Below are 19,082 nucleotides of genomic sequence, written 5' to 3' on the forward strand. Positions count from 1 at the left end.
TGAGCACAAGAAGTTTTTCCAGATAACTCCACCTTTCATTAATCTTTTCCTCCTCTGATGTCCTATAGCATTTATAATCTGAAAGAAAAAAAATAAATATGTATATGCTCTCTCTCGCTATATATATATATATATATATATATATATATACTCTTGTCTTCATAGTCTTACTACAAGTTTCTGGTTTGCAAACATTACAGCTTACATTGCTACTAAATCCCCCAAAAGGTCCAGCACAGCATGTAACAGGTTCTCACTCATTTATTAATTGGTCACTTCAAATGTACTCAACTAGTCAATGATGGGAAGTTCAGGAAAATGTATCAAGTCTTTTTCTACAAAATAAAAATATAACTGAACATTGACTTATATTTTCAATCTTAATATTATAATAATTTATTATACTATGAATTGTAATGCATTTTAAATATATGTTCTTGAACCTAGGAAAAAAGTGACGTTGAAAGAATATTTATTGTGAATAACCTGAGTTCTGCACTACCCGAAGTGAAAGAGTAGACTGGATTAACAGTCTTCAAGAAAAAAAGCATACTGTTATTTTTATTGTATCATTTGTCTAAGAAAGAACTACGATTTGGTGTCATTCTGCATCACTGCTCTCAGTCAATGGAATTGACTCAGTCAGTGGAATTGATTTATTTCTCCTTTTTACTTGTAAAAAATCTGAGAATGTAGATCTTACCCTTTTTTACCCCAGAGACAAAACACGATAGACAGAGTGGAGCCAGGATTCTCAGCAAACATCCCCACTGCAGAGACGGCATTCTCCTACACCCAGGTCCTTCAAACCACCTTCCCACACCCTTGGCTACATGTTTAAACTCTTTTGACTGACTCAAGGGAAAACTAAAAGACTGAAGCTCAGACGAAGGTCTTTCAAGCTCCAGAGCACAGCACACTCCGAAAAATGTGTGACATCTGAGGACCCCAATAAGAAGAAGGAAGAACTCTCCTGCCCTCGGTGGACTCCATTGCCTTTGGGGTTTTCTACCTGGCAACCTCAAAGAAAGACAGATCACAAGGAAACTGGATGCAGTCAGTATGGAGCTAAGCTATATATCAGAGAAGGCTCATAACTTTTTCCTCAGGTATTAACATTTTACAGAGACCTAAGTTGATCTGTTATTTCTTCAAGGAAACCTCAGTGAGTCCTTAGAGTTCTTTTGCCCTGCATTTCATCACCTACATCTTTCCCAGAACTCAGCTGAATCACAACTCATTAGAAGGAATCAAAGATGTTCACAAGTTAGGCATAGCACTAGATTTCTCTCTAGAAATCTCTTATGCTAGGCACACATGTGGCATTGAATTAGGAGCATATTGTCGCCACTTCTTATTGAAATCCTACTCACTTTGCAAAGCACAGCGCAAATGCTGCCTCCTTCTTAGACCCTTCCCTTATTGCCCTGATGGAAATGTGTCTCTCTTCTTCTCCTTCTAAATAAATATTGTTTTACCATTAACTTAGCACTTAGCACAACCAGCTTAGAGTGATATGTGTCCATACTCCCCTTCCCCCCAACACATGCCCCTTAAATTTTGAGCCTACAAGGCAGAGACTGTGTATGTAAAATCCCTGAATCCTAAATATTGCACCAAGCTTTGAACCCAGAGGGTGCTCAATGTTTGCTTCATGACTGTTCCCCTTGTTCCTTCCAGGCTTTTCAGGGTGATGACTTTCACTATAGCCTGGAGGCTGTGTAAAGAGACATATCCAAACCTGCCCCACCTGATTGTAGATCACCACTTCCACCCTGTATTTTAGCAATATGGCCCCAAGTTCCAGAGAAATTGAAATATTATAAAACTACTGAAGAAAAACTTGAGACATTTGTTTCTTTCTTTTCCCAAGTCCTTCAGCTGAACTTTTTGTTTATTCAAATCTTTCAAGGGAAACCGTATGTGGAATACAGTAACATGTGTGCATCTGAGGGTTTAGTTTAGCGTTTGGAAGAGAGCATGAAATCCCTCCCACTCACACCACCCATCAGGTGTTCCCTAAGAAAAGGTCAAAGGAACATCTAGGGAACCACAGAGACCAATTTGATAACCACTAATTCTGGTTCAGTCTCCTCAGTCCCTCAGACAGGCCACATGAGTCTAAGAGAGGTGCAAAAATTCGCAACAAATGGATGAGCACCGGCCCCTGGGGCCACTGAACCTTGCTGGTTTCCTGCAAGGCTGACCTTGATTACAATCCAGAGAGGAAGCCTGTGATGAGCCCCTCACTTCAGTATTTCAGGGCTCATTGCTGGATAAGTGGTTTGCTTCACTGATTCACTCTATTCATTCTTTGAATTTAATCCAGAGAATAAATACCATCAGAACCAAACATATGGTCAGATCTTTAGCTTAATTTTTGTTTTGGGAGATAGAGGCATCTTGGGCTGAGCTCGACCAAATTGGGAGTCCAAGGAGTGATTAAAAACAAAATAAGGGCTTCCCTGGTGGCGCAGTGGTTGAGAGTCCGCCTGCCGATACAGGGGACGCGGGTTCATGCCCCGGTCTGGGAAGATCCCACATGCCGCGGAGCGGCTGGGCCCGTGAGCCATGGCTGCTGAGCCTGCGAGTACGGAGTCTGTGCTCCGCAATGGGAGAGGCCACAACAGTGAGGAGAGGCCCACGTACCACAAAAAATAAATAAATAAATAAATAAAAATAAATAAAACCACAACACAGTGTATCATAATCCTACCTGAGCCTAAGGAAGCCTGCCACTTGGCACAGGAGCTATTTACTTTGTCAAATCCCTTGTGAGATGTTTGCTTAGCTGTAATCATATATGATATCAAGGTAACAAACTAGATGTTTACAGAAAAATAGGCCTTAAAGGCCAGAAACTCTCAGAGAAAATATATGCACTTTCCTTTTTTTCCAGTGAAAACATAAATGAATGGTATAAACGTTTGATTCAGGATTTAGGCCCCCAAATAGTAAAATAGTTATTACGTTTGTTTTAAGTTTTCAAATTATCAAGTTTAAACTGTTCCTCCTAATTTTGTTCTTTTCCTGACAGGAAATCTGGATTAGAACTATTGTATCTAATCCGTATATTTAAGATATTTAACTTTAACTGAACACTAAAAAAAAAAAAGGTATATCAAAAATGACTTCTATTTTCATTTATTTTCTTATATATTTAATATATTTTCTTATATCGTGAGAGCCCTCTGGTGGTTGAGAAGATACTAAGTCTCTAAGTGCATAAGAGTAGAAATAGAGCTCATTATCAACCAAAGTCTTCCTTACTGAGATACTGATTTCAAGTTCTGTTACAAATGGTTACTTATTACAGTTTCTATTAACTTTCAGCTACTCATAGAATGGTACACTAATTTATTTTTATGCATTTTCTAGAATTAAAGAAAAATCTTGAATGTTTATATTATATCTTTAAATCCAAATAAGAAAACACTGATTATGCACACATACATTTTATTTTCAATCAGATTTAGAATAGTTAGCAATTCATATCTAAATTGAGATGTAGGTAAATTGACTCCTGGAGCCCTTTCGTGGCATGTTCTGTGTCCTCTTTTAACTTGTGGCCAAGTTGAAAATAGACACAACTATTTTGTACTTTTATACTGCCACAGTCCAAAGGACCAAATTTAAGACTCAGGATCTGACATATACAAATAATTAAATGATGAACCTACCAGACACTTTATAAGTATCCTGCCACATAGAGAATTACAGCAGGAAAAACTAGAAGTGGCAAAGTCTTAGGCAAATGTGACAATGGATTTAAATTTGTAAAATGATCAAGCTGTAACTGAGCAGGATGCTATGGAGCTTTCACGGGACAGACACTACCATGTCTTCCGCCTGCCTCTCGTTTGTAGAAAAACTTCCTCAGTTAGGCCTTCCCTGAGTTCCAAAGGGCAAATTTAATCAGAGAAGTATGAAAATGAAGAAACAAAGGCAAACAGTCAAGCAACACAAATAATAGTTGTTTAGCCATAATACAAAGTCAAGGATCTTTAGTTCCTCCTCCAGGACTATAAATTTATATTCTGAGCCATATCTTTGAATTGTTTTGCAGATACTGAAACCTGCACCAGGCAGGAAGAAGTCAACTGCCTGTTGGCCACAAGCATGTAGACCCCAGATCGGCTGGAACCAGAAGATTGGTGATGTTGACTCTCGAAATACCACCTGGTTACCTCACCACCAACCAAAAGAAGGATGTCCACAAGCTGATCAGGCATCCTATGACCTTCTCCCTCACTTTGTCTTTAAAAATGTTTCCCTGAAAGCTATCAGGGAGGCAAGGTCTTCTGAGAATTAGCTGCCCATACTCCTTGCTTGGCCTTGCAATAAATGCTGCACTTTCCTTCACCACAACTCAGTGTCAATAGATTGACTTTACTGCACACAGATGAGTGGACCCAAGTTTGGTTGAGTATAAAAGCCAGGATACATATTAAGAAAAGACTGTATGGATGAAGCTGTTCCTTGGGCCTATAATTTAGGAATACTTAGTGCCAGTATGTCTCAAAATTTCCCTCTCTTTAATTGATTCTAAGTGTTGGAGTGAAAGTTGAATTGTGCATAAACATATTTCAAGGTACTTACTACTATATGACTTTTCATGTCATTGAATTAATTTCAGCACCAAAATATGAGATGAAGAAATTATAATCATAGCACTTCTGCATTTCTTCTGTGAGAATAAGTGACAGACAAATCAGTGAGGCAAAAGACAAAGATTTGGTCAATGGACCAAGGATATCACAAGATGTTACTGGTGAGGCTACAGGATTATTAAAGGAACAAGATGATGGTGTGTGACTCTGGAAATTTGAAGGGGATTTGGTATGTTGATTTAGTTCCACACAGCTGTGAGTGAATGCCAAACTGCTCTACAAATACTTCATGGGCACCTGGAGTGCTAAAGCATAATTAACTAGCTTTAGGATATCAAAACTATGCAGTACTCCAACACGAAAATATCAGTGAGCACACATGACTTAGGCAAAAAGCCAGGGTTAGATGATGTTGAAGTTCTGCACTTTGGTAGATTGCTAAGGTAACTGCCACCAGTTTGTTCATGCCCCATTCTATGCACACCCTTTACAATGTGATGTGGGTGGTCCTCCCATCAATAGGTGGAGTCTGTTCTCACAGTCTTATATCTGAACCTGACCATGTCACCTGCTCTAGTCAACAGGACAAAAGCAAACATGATTCAAGCCAAGGCTTGAAATGTGCTTGAGCATTAGGGCTTGCCTTCTTTAATTGCTAGAAACCCCACTGCCACCATTTAACATTCCCCAGCTAGTCTTCTAGAAAAGAGGAAATCTGAGAAGCCAGTTTCCAGATATGTAACGGAAGTCATCTTAGACCACCCAGTTCTAGCCAAGCCACCAGCAGACCACAAAAGACAGCCAAGCCCAGGCAACACTGCAGTCTACAAAACAGTTTTTAAAGCCACTAAGTTTTGGGTTGGTTCGTTACATAGGAAAAGCTAACTGATACAACTACTTCCATCATAGTGCCCAAACTTTGGCTATGGTTTGTTCCAGTCTCATGACCATATTTCTCTGGAGATGGAAGAATGAGATATCTGGTAACTTCATTGCTTCCTGATCTAAGGAATGGTACTAGCACCAGAATGAATTGCTTAGAGAAAGAGAGTGACAGTCATTAAAAATCATATGCTATTCCTTAAAAAACTAAAACTTGAATTACCATATGACCCAGTAATGCCACTATTGGGCATATACCCAGAGAAAACCCTAATTCAAAAAGACACATGCGAGAGGGGAGCTTCAAGATGGTGGAAGAGAAAGACACGGAGATCACCTTCCTCCCCACAGATACATCAGAAATACAACTACATCTACATGTGGAACTGCTCCTATAGAACACCTACTGAACGCTGGCAGAAAACCTCAGACCTCCCAGAAGGCAAAAACTCCCCACGTACCTGGGTAGGGCAAAAGAAAAAAGAAAAAACAGAGACAAAAGAATAGGGACGGGACCTGCACCAGTGGGAGGGAGCTGTGAAGGAGGAAAGGTTTCCACACACTAGGAAGCCCCTTTGCAGGCGGAGACTGTGGGTGGCAGAGGGGGGAAGCTTTGGAGCCACGGAGGAAAGCGCAGCAACAGGGGTGCGGAGGGCAAAGCGGAGAGATTCCCGCACAGAGGATCGGTGCCGACCTGCACTCACCAGCCTGAGAGGCTTGTCTGCTCGCCCACTGGGGCGTGCGCGGCTGGGAGCTGAGGCTCGGGTTTCGGTCGGATCCCAGGGAGAGGACTGGGGCTGGCGGCGTGAACACAGCCTGAAGGGGTTAGTGTGCCACAGCTAGATGGGAGGGAGTCCGGGAAAAAGTCTGGACCTGCCGAGGAGGCAAGAGACTTTTTCTTCCCTCTTTGTTTCCTGGTGCGTGTGGAGAGGGGATTAAGAACGTTGCTTAAAGAAGCTCCAGAGACGGGCACGAGCCACGGCTATCAGTGTGGACCCAAAAGACGGGCATGAGACGCTAAGGCTGCTGCCGCCACCAAGAAGCCTGTGTGCGAGCACAGGTCACTTTCCACACCTCCCCTCCCGGGGGCCTGTGCAGCCCGCCACTTCCAGGGTCCCGGGATCCAGGGACAACTTGCCCGGGAGAACGCACGGCACGCCTCAGGCTGGTGCAACGTCTCACTGGCCTCTGCCGCCACAGGCTCGCCCTGCATCCGTATGCCTCCCTCCCCCCAGCCGGAGTGAGCCAGAGCCCCCGAATCAGCTGCTCCTTTAACCCCGTACTGTCTGAGCGAAGAACAGACGCCCTCAGGCGACCTACATGGAGAGGCGGGGCCAAATCCAAAGCTGAACCCCGGGAGCTGTGCGAACAAAGAAGAGAAAGGGAAATCTCTCCCAGCAGCCTCAGGAGCAGCGGATTAAATCTCCACAATCAACTTGATGTACCTTGCTCCTGTGGAATACCTGAATAGACAACGAATCATCCCAAATTGAGGAGGTGGACTTTGGGAGCAAAGATATATTATTTTTTCCCCTTTTTCTCTTTTTGTGAGTGTGTATGTGTATGCTTCTGTGTGTGATTTTTTCTGTATAGCTTTGCTTTCACCATTAGTCCTAGGGTTCTGTCTGTCCATTTGTTTGTTTGTTTGTTTTTCTTTTTACTTAAAAAATATTTTTTCTTAATAATTATTTTTTAATAACTTTATTTTATTTTACTTTATTTTATTTTACTTTATTTTATCCTCTTTCTTTCTATTTTTTCTCTCTTTTATTCTGAGCTGTGTGGATGAAAGGCTCTTGGATCTCCAGCCAGGAGTCAGTGCTGTGCCTCTGAGGTGGGAGAGCAAAACTTCAGGACACTGGTCCACAAGAGACCTCCCAGCTCCATGTAATATCAAATGGTGAATATCTCCCAGAGATCTCAATCTCAATGCCAAGACCCAGCTTCACTCAAAGACCAGCAAGCTACAGTGCTGGACACCCTATGCCAAACAACTAGCAAGACAGGAACACAGCCCCATCCATTAGCAGAGAGGCTGCCTAAAATGATAATAAGGCCACAGACACACCAAAACACACCACCAGACGTGGACCTGACCACCAGAAAGACAAGATCCAGCCTCATCCACCAGAACATAGGCACTAGTCCCCTCCACCAGGAAGCCTGCACAACCCACTGAACCAACCTTAGCCACTGGGGACGGACACCAAAAACAACAGGAACTACGAACCTGCAGCCTGTGAAAAGGAGATCCCAAACACAGTAAGTTAAGCAAAATGGGAAGACAGAAAAATACACAGCAGATGAAGGAGCAAGGTAAAAACCCACCAGACCTAATAAATGAAGAGGAAATAGGCAGTCTACCTGAAAAAGAATTCAGAATAATGATAGTAAAGATGATCCAAATTCTTGGAAATAGAATACAGAAAATACAAGAAACGTTTAACAAGGACCTAGAAGAACTAAAGAGCTAACAAACAATGATGAACAACAAAATAAATGAATTTAAAAATTCTCTAGAAGGGATCAAAAACAGAATAACTGAGGCAGAAGAATGGATAAGTGACCTGGAAGATAAAATAGTGGAAATAACTACTGCAGAGCAGAATAAAGAAAAAAGAATGAAAACAACTGAGGACAGTCTCAGAGACCTCTGGGACAACATTAAATGAACCAACATTTGAATTATAGGGGTCCCAGAAGAAGAGGAGAAAAAGAAAGGGACTGAGAAAATATTTGAAGAGATTATAGTTGAAAACTTCCTTAATATAGGAAAGGAAAGAGTTAATCAAGTCCAGGAGGCACAGAGAGTCCTATACAGAATACATCCAAGGAGAAACACGCCAGGACGCATATTAATCAAACTATCAAAAATTAAATACAAAGAAAACATATTAAAAGCAGCAAGGGAAAAACAATAAATAACACACAAGGGAATCCCCATAAGTTTAACAGCTGAACATTCAGCAGAAACTCTGCAAGCCAGAAGGGAGAGGCAGGACATTTTAAAGTGATGAAGGAGAAAAACCTACAACCAAGATTACTCTTCCCAGCAAGGATCTCATTCAGATTTGATGGAGAAATTAAAACGTTTACAGACAAGCAAAAGCTGAGAGAGTTCAGCACCACCAAACCAGCATTACAACAAATGCTAAAGGAACTTCTCTAGGCAGGAAACACAAGAAAAGGAAAAGACCTACAATAACAAACCCAAAACAATTAAGAAAATGGGAATAGGAACATACATATCATTAATTACCTTAAATGTAAATGGATTAAATGCTCCCACCAAAAGACACAGACTTGCTGAATGGATACAAAAACAAGACCCGTATATATGCTGTCTATAAGAGACCGACTTCAGACCTAGGGACACATACAGACTGAAAGTGAGGGGATGGAAAAAGATATTCCATGCAAATGGAAATCAAAAGAAAGCTGGAGTAGCAATTCTCATATCAGACAAAATAGACTTTAAAATAAAGACTATTACAACAGACAAAGAAGGACAGTATGTAATGATCAAGGGATTGATCCAAGAAGAAGATATAACAATTGTAAATATTCATGCACCCAGCATAGGAGCACCTCAATACAGAAGGCAAATACTAACAGCCATAAAAGGGGAAATCGACAGTAACACACTCATACTAGGGGACTTCAACACCCCACTTTCACCAATGGACAGATCACCCAAAATGAAAATAAATAAGGAAACACATGCTTTAAATGATACATTAAACAAGATGGACTTAATTGATATTTATAGGACATTCCATCCAAAAACAACAGAATACACTTTCTTCTCAAGTGCTCATGCAACATTCTCCAGGATAGATCATATCTTGGGTCACAAATCAAGCCTTGGTAAATTTAAGAAAATTGAAATCGTATCAAGTATCTTTTCTGACCACAACGCTATGAGACTAGATATCAATTACAGGAAAAGATCAGTAAAAAATACAAACACAGGCTAAACAATACACTACTTAATTACCAAGTGATCACCGAAGAAATCAAAGAGGAAATCAAAAAATACCTAGAAACAAATGACAATGGAGACACGACGACCCAAAACCTATGGGATGCAGCAAAAGCAATTCTAAGAGGGAAGTTTATAACAATACAATCCTACCTTAAGAAACAGGAAACATCTCAAATAAACAACCTAAACTTGCACCTAAAGCAATTAGAGAAAAAGAACAAAAAAACCCCAAAGGTAGAAGAAGGAAAGAAATCATAAAGATCAGATCAGAAATAAATGAAAAACAAATGAAGGAAACGATAGCAAAGATCAATAAAACTAAAACTGGTTCTTTGAGAAGGTAAACAAAATTGATAAACCATTAACAGACTCATCAAGAAAAAAAGGGAGAAGACTCAAATCAATAGAATTAGAAATGAAAAAGGAGAAGTAACAACTGACACTGCAGAAATACAAAGGATCAAGAGAGATTACTACAAGCTACTCTATGCCAATAAAATGGACAACCTGGAAGAAATGGAGAAATTCTTAGAAATGCACAACCTGGTGAGACTGAACCAGGAAGGAATAGAAAATATGAACAGACCAATCACAAGCACTGAAATTGAAACTGTGATTAAAAATCTTACAACAAACAAAAGCCCAGGACCAGATGGCTTCACAGGCAAATTCGATCAAACATTTAGAGAAGAGCTAACACCTGTCCTTCTCAAACTTTTCCAAAATATAGCAGAGGAAGGAACACTCCCAAACTTATTCTATGAGGTCACCATCACCCTGATACCAAAACCAGACAAAGATGTCACAGAAAAAGAAAATTACTGGCCAATATCACTGATGAACATAGATGCAATAATCCTCAACAAAGTACCAGCAAACAGAATCCAACAGCACATTAAAAGGATCACACATCATGAGCAAGTGGGGTTTATTCCAGGAATGCAAGGATTATCCAATATATGCAAATCAATCAATGTGATACACCATATTAAAAAATTGAAGGAGAAAAACCATATTATCATCTCAATAGATGCAGAGAAAACTTTCAACAAAATTCAACACCCATTTATGATAAAAACCCTGCAGAAGTAGGCATAGAGGGAATTTTCCTCAACATAATAAAGGCCATATATGACAAACACAGCCAAATCGTCCTCAATGGTGAAAAACTGAAACCATTTCCACTAAGATCAGGAACAAGATAAAGCTGCCCACTCTCACCACTATTATTCAACATAGTTTTGGAGGTTTTAGCCACAGCAATCAGAGAAGAAAAAGAAATAAAAGGAATACAAATTGGAAAAGAAGTAAGGCTGTCACTGTTTGCAGATGACATGATACTATACATAGAGAATCCTAAAGATGCTACCAGAAAACTACTAGAGCTAATCAATGAATTTGGTAAAGTTGCAGGATACAAAATTAATGCACAGAAATCTCTGGCATTCCTATATACTAATCATGAAAAATCTGAAAGTGAAATTAAGAAAACACTCCCATTTACCATTGCAACAAAAAGAATAATATATCTAGGAATAAACCTACCAAAGGAGACAAAAGACCTGTATGCAGAAAATTATAAGACACTGATGAAAGAAATTAAAGATGATACAAATAGATGGAGAGATATACCATGTTCTTGGGTTGGAAGAATCAACATTGTGAAAATGACTCTACTACACAAAGCAATCTACAGATTTAATGCAATCCCTATGAAACTACCGCTGTCATTTTTCAGAGACTAGAACAAAAAATTTCACAATTTGTATGGAAACACAAAAGACCCCAAATAGCCAAAGCAATCTTGAGAATGAAAAATGGAGCTGGAGGAATCAGGCTCCCTGACTTCACAGTACACTACAAAGCTACAGTAATGAAGACAGTATGGTACTGGCACAAAAACAGAACTATAGATAAATGGAACAGGATAGAAAGCCCAGAGATAAACCCATGCACATATGGTCACCTTATCTTTGATAAAGGAGGCAAGAATATACAGTGGAGAAAAAGACAGCCTCTTCAATAAGGTGTGCTGGAGAAACTGGACAGGTACATGTAAAAGTATGAAATTAGAACACTCCCTAACACCATACACAAAAATAAGCTCAAAGTGGATTAAAAACCTAAATGTAATGCCAGACCCTGTCAAACTCTTAGAGGAAAACATAGGCAGAACACTCTATGACATAAATCACAGCAAGATTCTTTTTGACCCACCTCCTAGAGAAATGGAAATAAAAACAAAGATAAACAAATGGGACCTAATGAAACTTCAAAGCTTTTACACAGCAAAGAAACCATAAACAAGACCAAAAGACAACCCTCAGAATGGGAGAAAATATTTGCAAATGAAGCAACTGACAAAGGATTAATTTCCAAAATTTATAAGCAGCTCATGCAGCTCAATAACAAAAAAACAAACAACCCAATCCAAAAATGGGTAGAAGACCTAAATAGACATTTCTCCACAGAAGATATACAGATTGCCAACAAACACATGAAAGGATGCTCAACATCTTTACTCATTAGAGAAATGCAAATCAAAACTACAATGAGATATCATCTCACACCTGTCTGAATGGCCATCATCAAAAAATCTAGAAACAATAAATGCTGGAGAGGGTGTGGAATAAAGGGAACACTCTTGCACTGCTGGTGGGAATGTGAATTGGTACAGCCACTATGGAGAACGGTATGGAGGTTCCTTAAAAAACTAGAAATAGAACTACCATATGACCCAGCAATCCCACTACTAGGCATATACCCTGAGAAAACCATAATTCAAAAGGAGTCATGTACCAAAATGTTCATTGTAGCTCTATTTACAATAGCCAGGACATGGAAGCATCCTAAGTGTCCATCAACAGATGAATGGATAAAGAAGATATGGCACATATATAGAATGGAATATTACTCAGCCATAAAAAGAAATGAAATTAAGTCATTTGTAGTAAGATGGATAGACCTAGAGTCTGTCATACAGAGTGAAGTAAGTCAGAAAGAGAAAAACAAATACCATATGCTCACACATATACATGGAATCAAAAAAAAAAAAAGGTCATGAAGAACCTAGGGGCAAGATGGGAATAAAGACACATACCCTCTAGAGAATGGACAGGGGGAAGGGTAAGCTGGGATGAAGTGAGAGAGAGGCATGGACATATATACACTACAAAGTGTAAAGTAGATAGCTACTGGGAAGCAGCTGCATAGCACAGGGAGATCAGCTCAGTGCTTTGTGACCACCTAGAGGGGTGGGATAGGGAGGGTCGGAGGGTGGGAGCTGCAAGAGGGAAGAGATATGGGAACATATGTATATGTATAACTGATTCACTTTGTTATAAAGCAGAAAGTAACACACCATTGTAAAGCAATTATACTGCAATAAAGATGTTTAAAAAAAAGACACATGCACCCCAATGTTCATTGCAGCACTATTTACAATAGCCAGGCAAATCCTCAAAGGCAACCAAGAAGTGGGGTACACTTCGGTAGACACCATCTCCAAAGTACTCCTTTTAATGAAAAGTTAATTACCTAGGGATATATACTCAGAAAGCCCTGATATTTAAAGAAAATTGTGTCTATGTACACTGAGAAGGTCTATAACTTTCAACAGATTTTCAAAGAAGCATATGACTCCAACATTTAAAAACCACTTCTCACAAGTATATGGTAAATATTTTCAAGAGGTTTGAGACAGAATAGCTTCAAGACATAACAAAACACTTAACTTTATGTTGATGGTTTATGACAATAGTTATAATTTCATATAACACATTCCCATAAAGAAACACCAAATTTACCATAGATTCCCTCCCACTAGTCCTCCCACCATCTCTGCAGCCCTCATTAACAGACTGAATACTACAGAGTTGTCTGGTGCAAGGAAACAATTAGTGTAAATCACACAGCATGAAGGAGCTTATTCTAGTCAACTACTCAAAAAGAGTTTTGTTCAGAGTGGCAGACACTAACTTCCTACCCAATATCCATGATCCCTCTTTTATTCTAAGAAAAACCTGGGTTTTTTTCAACATATCAATGTGTCCCTCTGAAAGAGCACAATTCCCAGTCTACTTTGCAACAAAATGTGAACAATAAAATGCAAAGTTGGGTAAGATTTCTGGAAGAACTCTTTACAAGGGCACTCCTCTAGCTAGGATGCACTTCTCTTTTTCCTTTTCTTTCTCATTCCCATCCTGCCTGGAATGCAGGCATGATGTCAATACTTTCAGCAAGTATTAGGATCATAAGGTCCACCAGGAGACCTTCAAGGTAGAAGACATGTGCTAAGAACTATAAAATAGAAAGTGGTCCTGGGTGACATCATGGAACTTTATACCCTCCCAGGAGCATCTTCCTGTACATTTTTTAATGTGAGAAAAGATAATACCTTAATTTTTAAGGCTTCAAGGTTTGTTGTGGTTTGTTTAGGGATTTTTTTTTTTTTAGAAATAAATCATTGTTGTTCAGAAAAAAATGTAATTCACAAATGCCATACACACTCAGCCTGAAAAATTTCACTTTACTGTGTTATACTGTCTAAAAGTGGACCACTTGATGATTCACTTTGATAAACAGTAATGATTTTTAATGGATAGTCTGCATGATAGTGAACATTAGACAACGAAGAACTGTGACCTCTGAGAGGAAGGAAGTAAATGAGGTGAGTTCTACAGTTTCCCAGGCTTACTATCATGATAGCTTTTCCAAGCTATATACAGGAAAGGGGAATTTAAAGCAGAACCTGGTAGATTCCCTGAGTTAAGGAAATAGATCTGAGAGCCTAGGAAACTAAGATAGCTAGAGTTCACAGGACAGAAAGTAAACAGCTTTACAGAGAATTCTGGAGATAGACAGAGGGCCCAGCTTGTGTTCAATAGAGTAATGATCATTACATGCATGTGAGGAAACTACTCAAGGCCAGCAAAAGAACCTGGATGAAAGGATGAAAAGGGACAGTGTCTGGGGCACGGTTGGGAATACTGCTTGTTCCCATCAGCCAGACTGGAAAATCTTATAATTCATGGGGCATTGAGTAAAGTTATCAAAAGATCATGTCCCCATTCTGGGGAATATTTAGCTTTGGACTAAACATTATTCTGGCCCTGCCTAGAAAATCTTAATAACAAACCCAAAATAGCAAATGATTTCCAAGTAACTTGACTGCATCTCAGCAAAAAGCCCAAGAATATTTATATGAATACAAAAATATCCCAATAACAAATACTTTTATCCAACCAGGTATGTGGAATTCAATCAAAATTACCAGGAAGGCAAAGAAGTGGAAAATAGTACTCAGAATTTCAATTAATTGAAACCAACCCAGAACTGACACAGATAATGAAAGTGTCACGCAAGGAGATTAAAAGTTATTATATGATCAAAAAGCTAGAAGAAATATTGAACATATTAAGTAGAGACATGGAAGATACATTTTTTAAAGAAATCAAATGTCTAAAGATAAAAATTACAATATCTGAGATAAAAAATACAGAGATGGGATTAACAGAAGATTAGATATTATATAAGAAAAGATTAGGGGTACAGGAGACACAGCAATAGAAACTATCCCAAATGAAATAAAGTGAGCTATGGAGCTACTTCAAACAGCCTGATATGCATGTAATTAAAGCCTCTGAAAAGAAGAGAAAGAAAGGAAGATATAAATAATATTTTAAAAGTAATGGCTGAAAGTTTTTTGAATTTGATAAAAAACTATATACCTACTGAGCCAAGAATGTCAATGAACCCTCAGCAAAAGAAACATGAAGAAAAGTATGCCAAGGCATTTCATAATTGAAGTTCTCAAATCTGGTGCTAAAGAGAAAATCTTAAAAGTAGTGGGGTTCGGGATGGCAGAGAAGACATGTCACAACCAAAGAAACAAAGATAAGGGAGGGGGTCATATTTTTTATCAGAGTAATGTGAATGAGAAGATAGAGGAGCAACATCTCTAAAGTACTGAAAGAAAAAAAAAAAAAACGTTCAACCTAGAACTCTATACCCAGCAAAAATATCTTTTAAAAATAAAAATGAAAGAAAAACTTTTCAGACGTGAAATAATTCATCCACAGAAGAGCCACACTACAATAGTACTATGTAATAAGGCCTTCACATAAAAGAAAACTGATGTCAAATGGATATGATGCTCTGCACCAAGGATTAAACAGAACCAGACCTTAAAACTGCAGAGGGTAGTGTACTTCCAAACTCACTTGATGAGGTCATCACTACCCTAATACCAAAACCAGACAAAGACATTAGAAGAATGGAAAACTATATTGACAGAAAGATCAATGTTTACCAGGGGACTGGGGTTGGAGGAAGGGATTAACTGCTAAATGACATGAGGAATATTTGGGGGCTTATGGAAATGCTCTATATTTTGTGTACTGGTAGATTCATGGGTGTACACATCTGTCAAAACTCATCAAATTATATAATTTAAATGTGTAGTTTATTATATGTAAATTATACCTCAATAAAGCTGGTTAAAACAAAACAAAATAAATGAAAACAGCATATCTGGCAGATACTGTGGTTTGTCTCACTCAGTAACCTATCCAGTCTCTTTCTAGAATGTCTTCCTGTGCTATAGAGTGTATAGCAGTGTAGAGAGGCTAGAAACCTAAAAAGCATATTTCCCATTTTCCCTCACTGCTTTCACATGTGACTTATTTAGTAACCACAAACAGATACACTCACTCAAGACTTTATTAGGAAGAGAATTTTGTAGAAAGAAGGGCAGAGAACAAGTCATCCATTTTGCTGGTGTGGACCATGGCAAAGACAGCAAGTTACTGGAGCTGACCACCTCCAGACTGTGGCAGAGGCTTGCTTGATGTCCTATTTCTGGGAAAATTGGAAATCATTGGAAAATTGGAGAAATTTTTGAAGTAGTCCCTAAAAACATGCCTAGAGTCTGTATTTCTAGTGTGTCTACTAGCTATGCTCAATAATAATTCCTTCATTCTTAAATTGAATAAAACAGTACTTTAAATAGATATAGAATTATCAAGCAGTCACAACTCAATATCAGCTAATTTAAGAGACCCCTTTAGATTACCAGCCTTTCCATTCCTCTCTCTGTTACTGGAGTCCACACTTGGATTCATTCTACACGTTTCATAGCTCAGTTCCAACGTGGATTTTGTGAACTCTTACTGTAGAGTCTTATGGTTGGTCCATAATCAAGATACTATTTCTAACTCATTTCCTACGGGTATTTCTAAGATTATTTATGTCCAAACTGTTGGAACACAATCTTTTTGTGTAAAGCTTTTCTGATGCCAAAACAATAGGGCACTTGCCCAAGTAAGTTCCAAGCTGAACTTGCTCCTCCCCCCATCTCTCCCCCTCCACCACTGAGCATCCCAGGGCAGTGTAGATTTGTTTTCTAAAGTAATTTCTTTCCTTTGACTATTCCATTGTTTCCATCTTGAGTTTTTAGTTTGGCTGGGGAAGACAGCCATCAGGCAAAAAGAGCATCCTTGTCAATTCTTCCATTCTTGCCCATAGAAGGAGTCCTATTAGCTTCCGTTCAGTGAAAATAACTGAATTCCTTTGGCACCACCCACCCTGGGTCTGATGGCAGTGACGACAGTAAAATTAGATAGCTGTGAAATGTCCTCATCCTCTCTCCATCCCATCTCACTGTCTCCCGAACTCTGCCTCCATATGCCTCTGTATGTGTCTCTATTTCATTCTCTGGCTCTGTTTGTCTATTTCTTTCTCTCCATCCTTAAAGACAGCTGTATTTGTGCAGATGATTCACACATCTTGATTTTTCTCATTTATTTAAATTTAAACTAAATCAAATGGTTTCATGTAACTGTTTAAAGCATCACAGATGTTAAGGAAACTACCAACATCAGTTTCTTTTCCTCTCCCAAAATTTTGCTTCACCACATGCCAAAACCCAGCAGAGGGCATCCTTCCATTTCAGTTGTGCAAACACTGTAGGGAAAAGACTCTATAATCTGGCAAAGTACTCCATTTGCAACTGTGCACTGGAATCTAAATAAAGGGGCTACTGTAGTAGTAGGGAAATTTGTTACATAAGTTGTTCTGGGGTGTTTATCTCCATTTTGAATTATAAATTTAGAAGTAATTCCCCTTTCATAAGAAAAAAAAAGGAAAAAAAAATCTCATCTCTGGCCTCTCTCCCGATTTGGGGAATTAGCTTCAAATTTCAGAAGCAACAGGTAGCACCTCTGTGATCTCTCTGCCTCTAGGCATGTGTGTAAATAAAGTGATCACAGAGACAAAGCAATCTAGAAAGAACTCTGCACCCTACCTCCTCTGTTGCACTCTCCCTCTATCCCTGAAACTGAAAGACAAATAGCAAGAGAGGCATTTTGCCTGTTACATTGAAAAGAAGGAAGAAAATGAGCCTGGTCAAGAGCAGAGTAGCAGGTGGGGCCCACCTTGTACCTGTGTAAGTAAGCAGTCATCCACTAAGATTAATTGTGTAGCTTCACAGAACTTAAAATTCCACAATGAAAAATATCTTACATTGTCAGAAGAATTTCCCCCAGGTTACAATGCAAATACCCACAACCCTTATCAGTGATTTTCTCAGCAGTGTGGATGAGTTTATGAGATTTTCTTTCCTTGTGGAAGAATGTCTTAGGAGAGAAGGAGGGAATATGAGGAGACAATATACCATCATTCCTACATCCATTCAGCATACGTTTTTGAGAACTTTATGCCAAACCCTGTTCTAGGTGCTAAGAACCCACCAGGAAACAAACTAGCAAAGATCACTTTCCTTGAGGTGATGTGTCAGAGTGCAAGGGTCTGGGGAATCGGACAGACCTAGTCCTGCCAATTACCCAGCTATGTATATATATATATATATATATATATATATATATATATATATATATATATGTACACACACACACACACACACACACATATATATATACACACACAGACACTATATACAGTGTACATATCAGTAAAATCCTCAAAATTAGCCTAAGAAAAGTTCTATTATCATTATCATTTTACAAATGAGGAAATCAGGCACAGAGTGATTTATAAATTTCCCAGAATCAGAAGCAGAGCAGGAATTTGAAACAATGCTGCCCAACTTCAAAGCTGTCTTGCCTCTTAACCAGTGCGCCAGAGAGTTGATTTCTAGGGCCTGAGAACTAGATGAGATGACACATATAAGCTGAGAGTATAGTATAGTGCTTTTTAAAATATATTTATTTATTCATTCATTCTGTCATTATTATCACTGCCATTGTTATGGGTTTCTGGGACCTCCGGGTATATGTTGAAGTATAAGATAAGAGGCTCAATACTTGAATCAAACTACTTCTAGTTCAGAATCTATCTGTGTCCAGGTCTGGTTAAAAGTAAGATTGCATAACATCATAGCTACTGAATCATGGCTTCTCTGCATTAATCGTTCCATAAGATGACAGGCGGCCTCTAACAGCCATGGCTCTAGACAGGATATCAGGACACAAGCTCCCTGCAACAAACAGGAGCATTTCCTGCTCTGGCTTTTTCTAATCTTCCCTAGAAGCTGAAGGTTAAGACCAGATTTGAAATGAAACCAAGATGCAAGGATCCATCTGTTTCTT

General features: G+C 39.0%; 1 protein-coding gene across 1 annotated transcript in view; it reads right to left on the reverse strand.

Annotated features, from left to right (window-relative positions):
• The window catches only part of GRXCR1 (glutaredoxin and cysteine rich domain containing 1), a 349,214-nt gene that overhangs the window by 46,867 nt on the left and 283,265 nt on the right, over positions 1–19,082 (reverse strand). The window lies entirely within an intron of this gene.

Source organism: Mesoplodon densirostris, chromosome 1, assembly GCF_025265405.1.
Source record: "Mesoplodon densirostris isolate mMesDen1 chromosome 1, mMesDen1 primary haplotype, whole genome shotgun sequence".
Taxonomy (NCBI): Eukaryota; Metazoa; Chordata; class Mammalia; order Artiodactyla; family Ziphiidae; genus Mesoplodon; species Mesoplodon densirostris.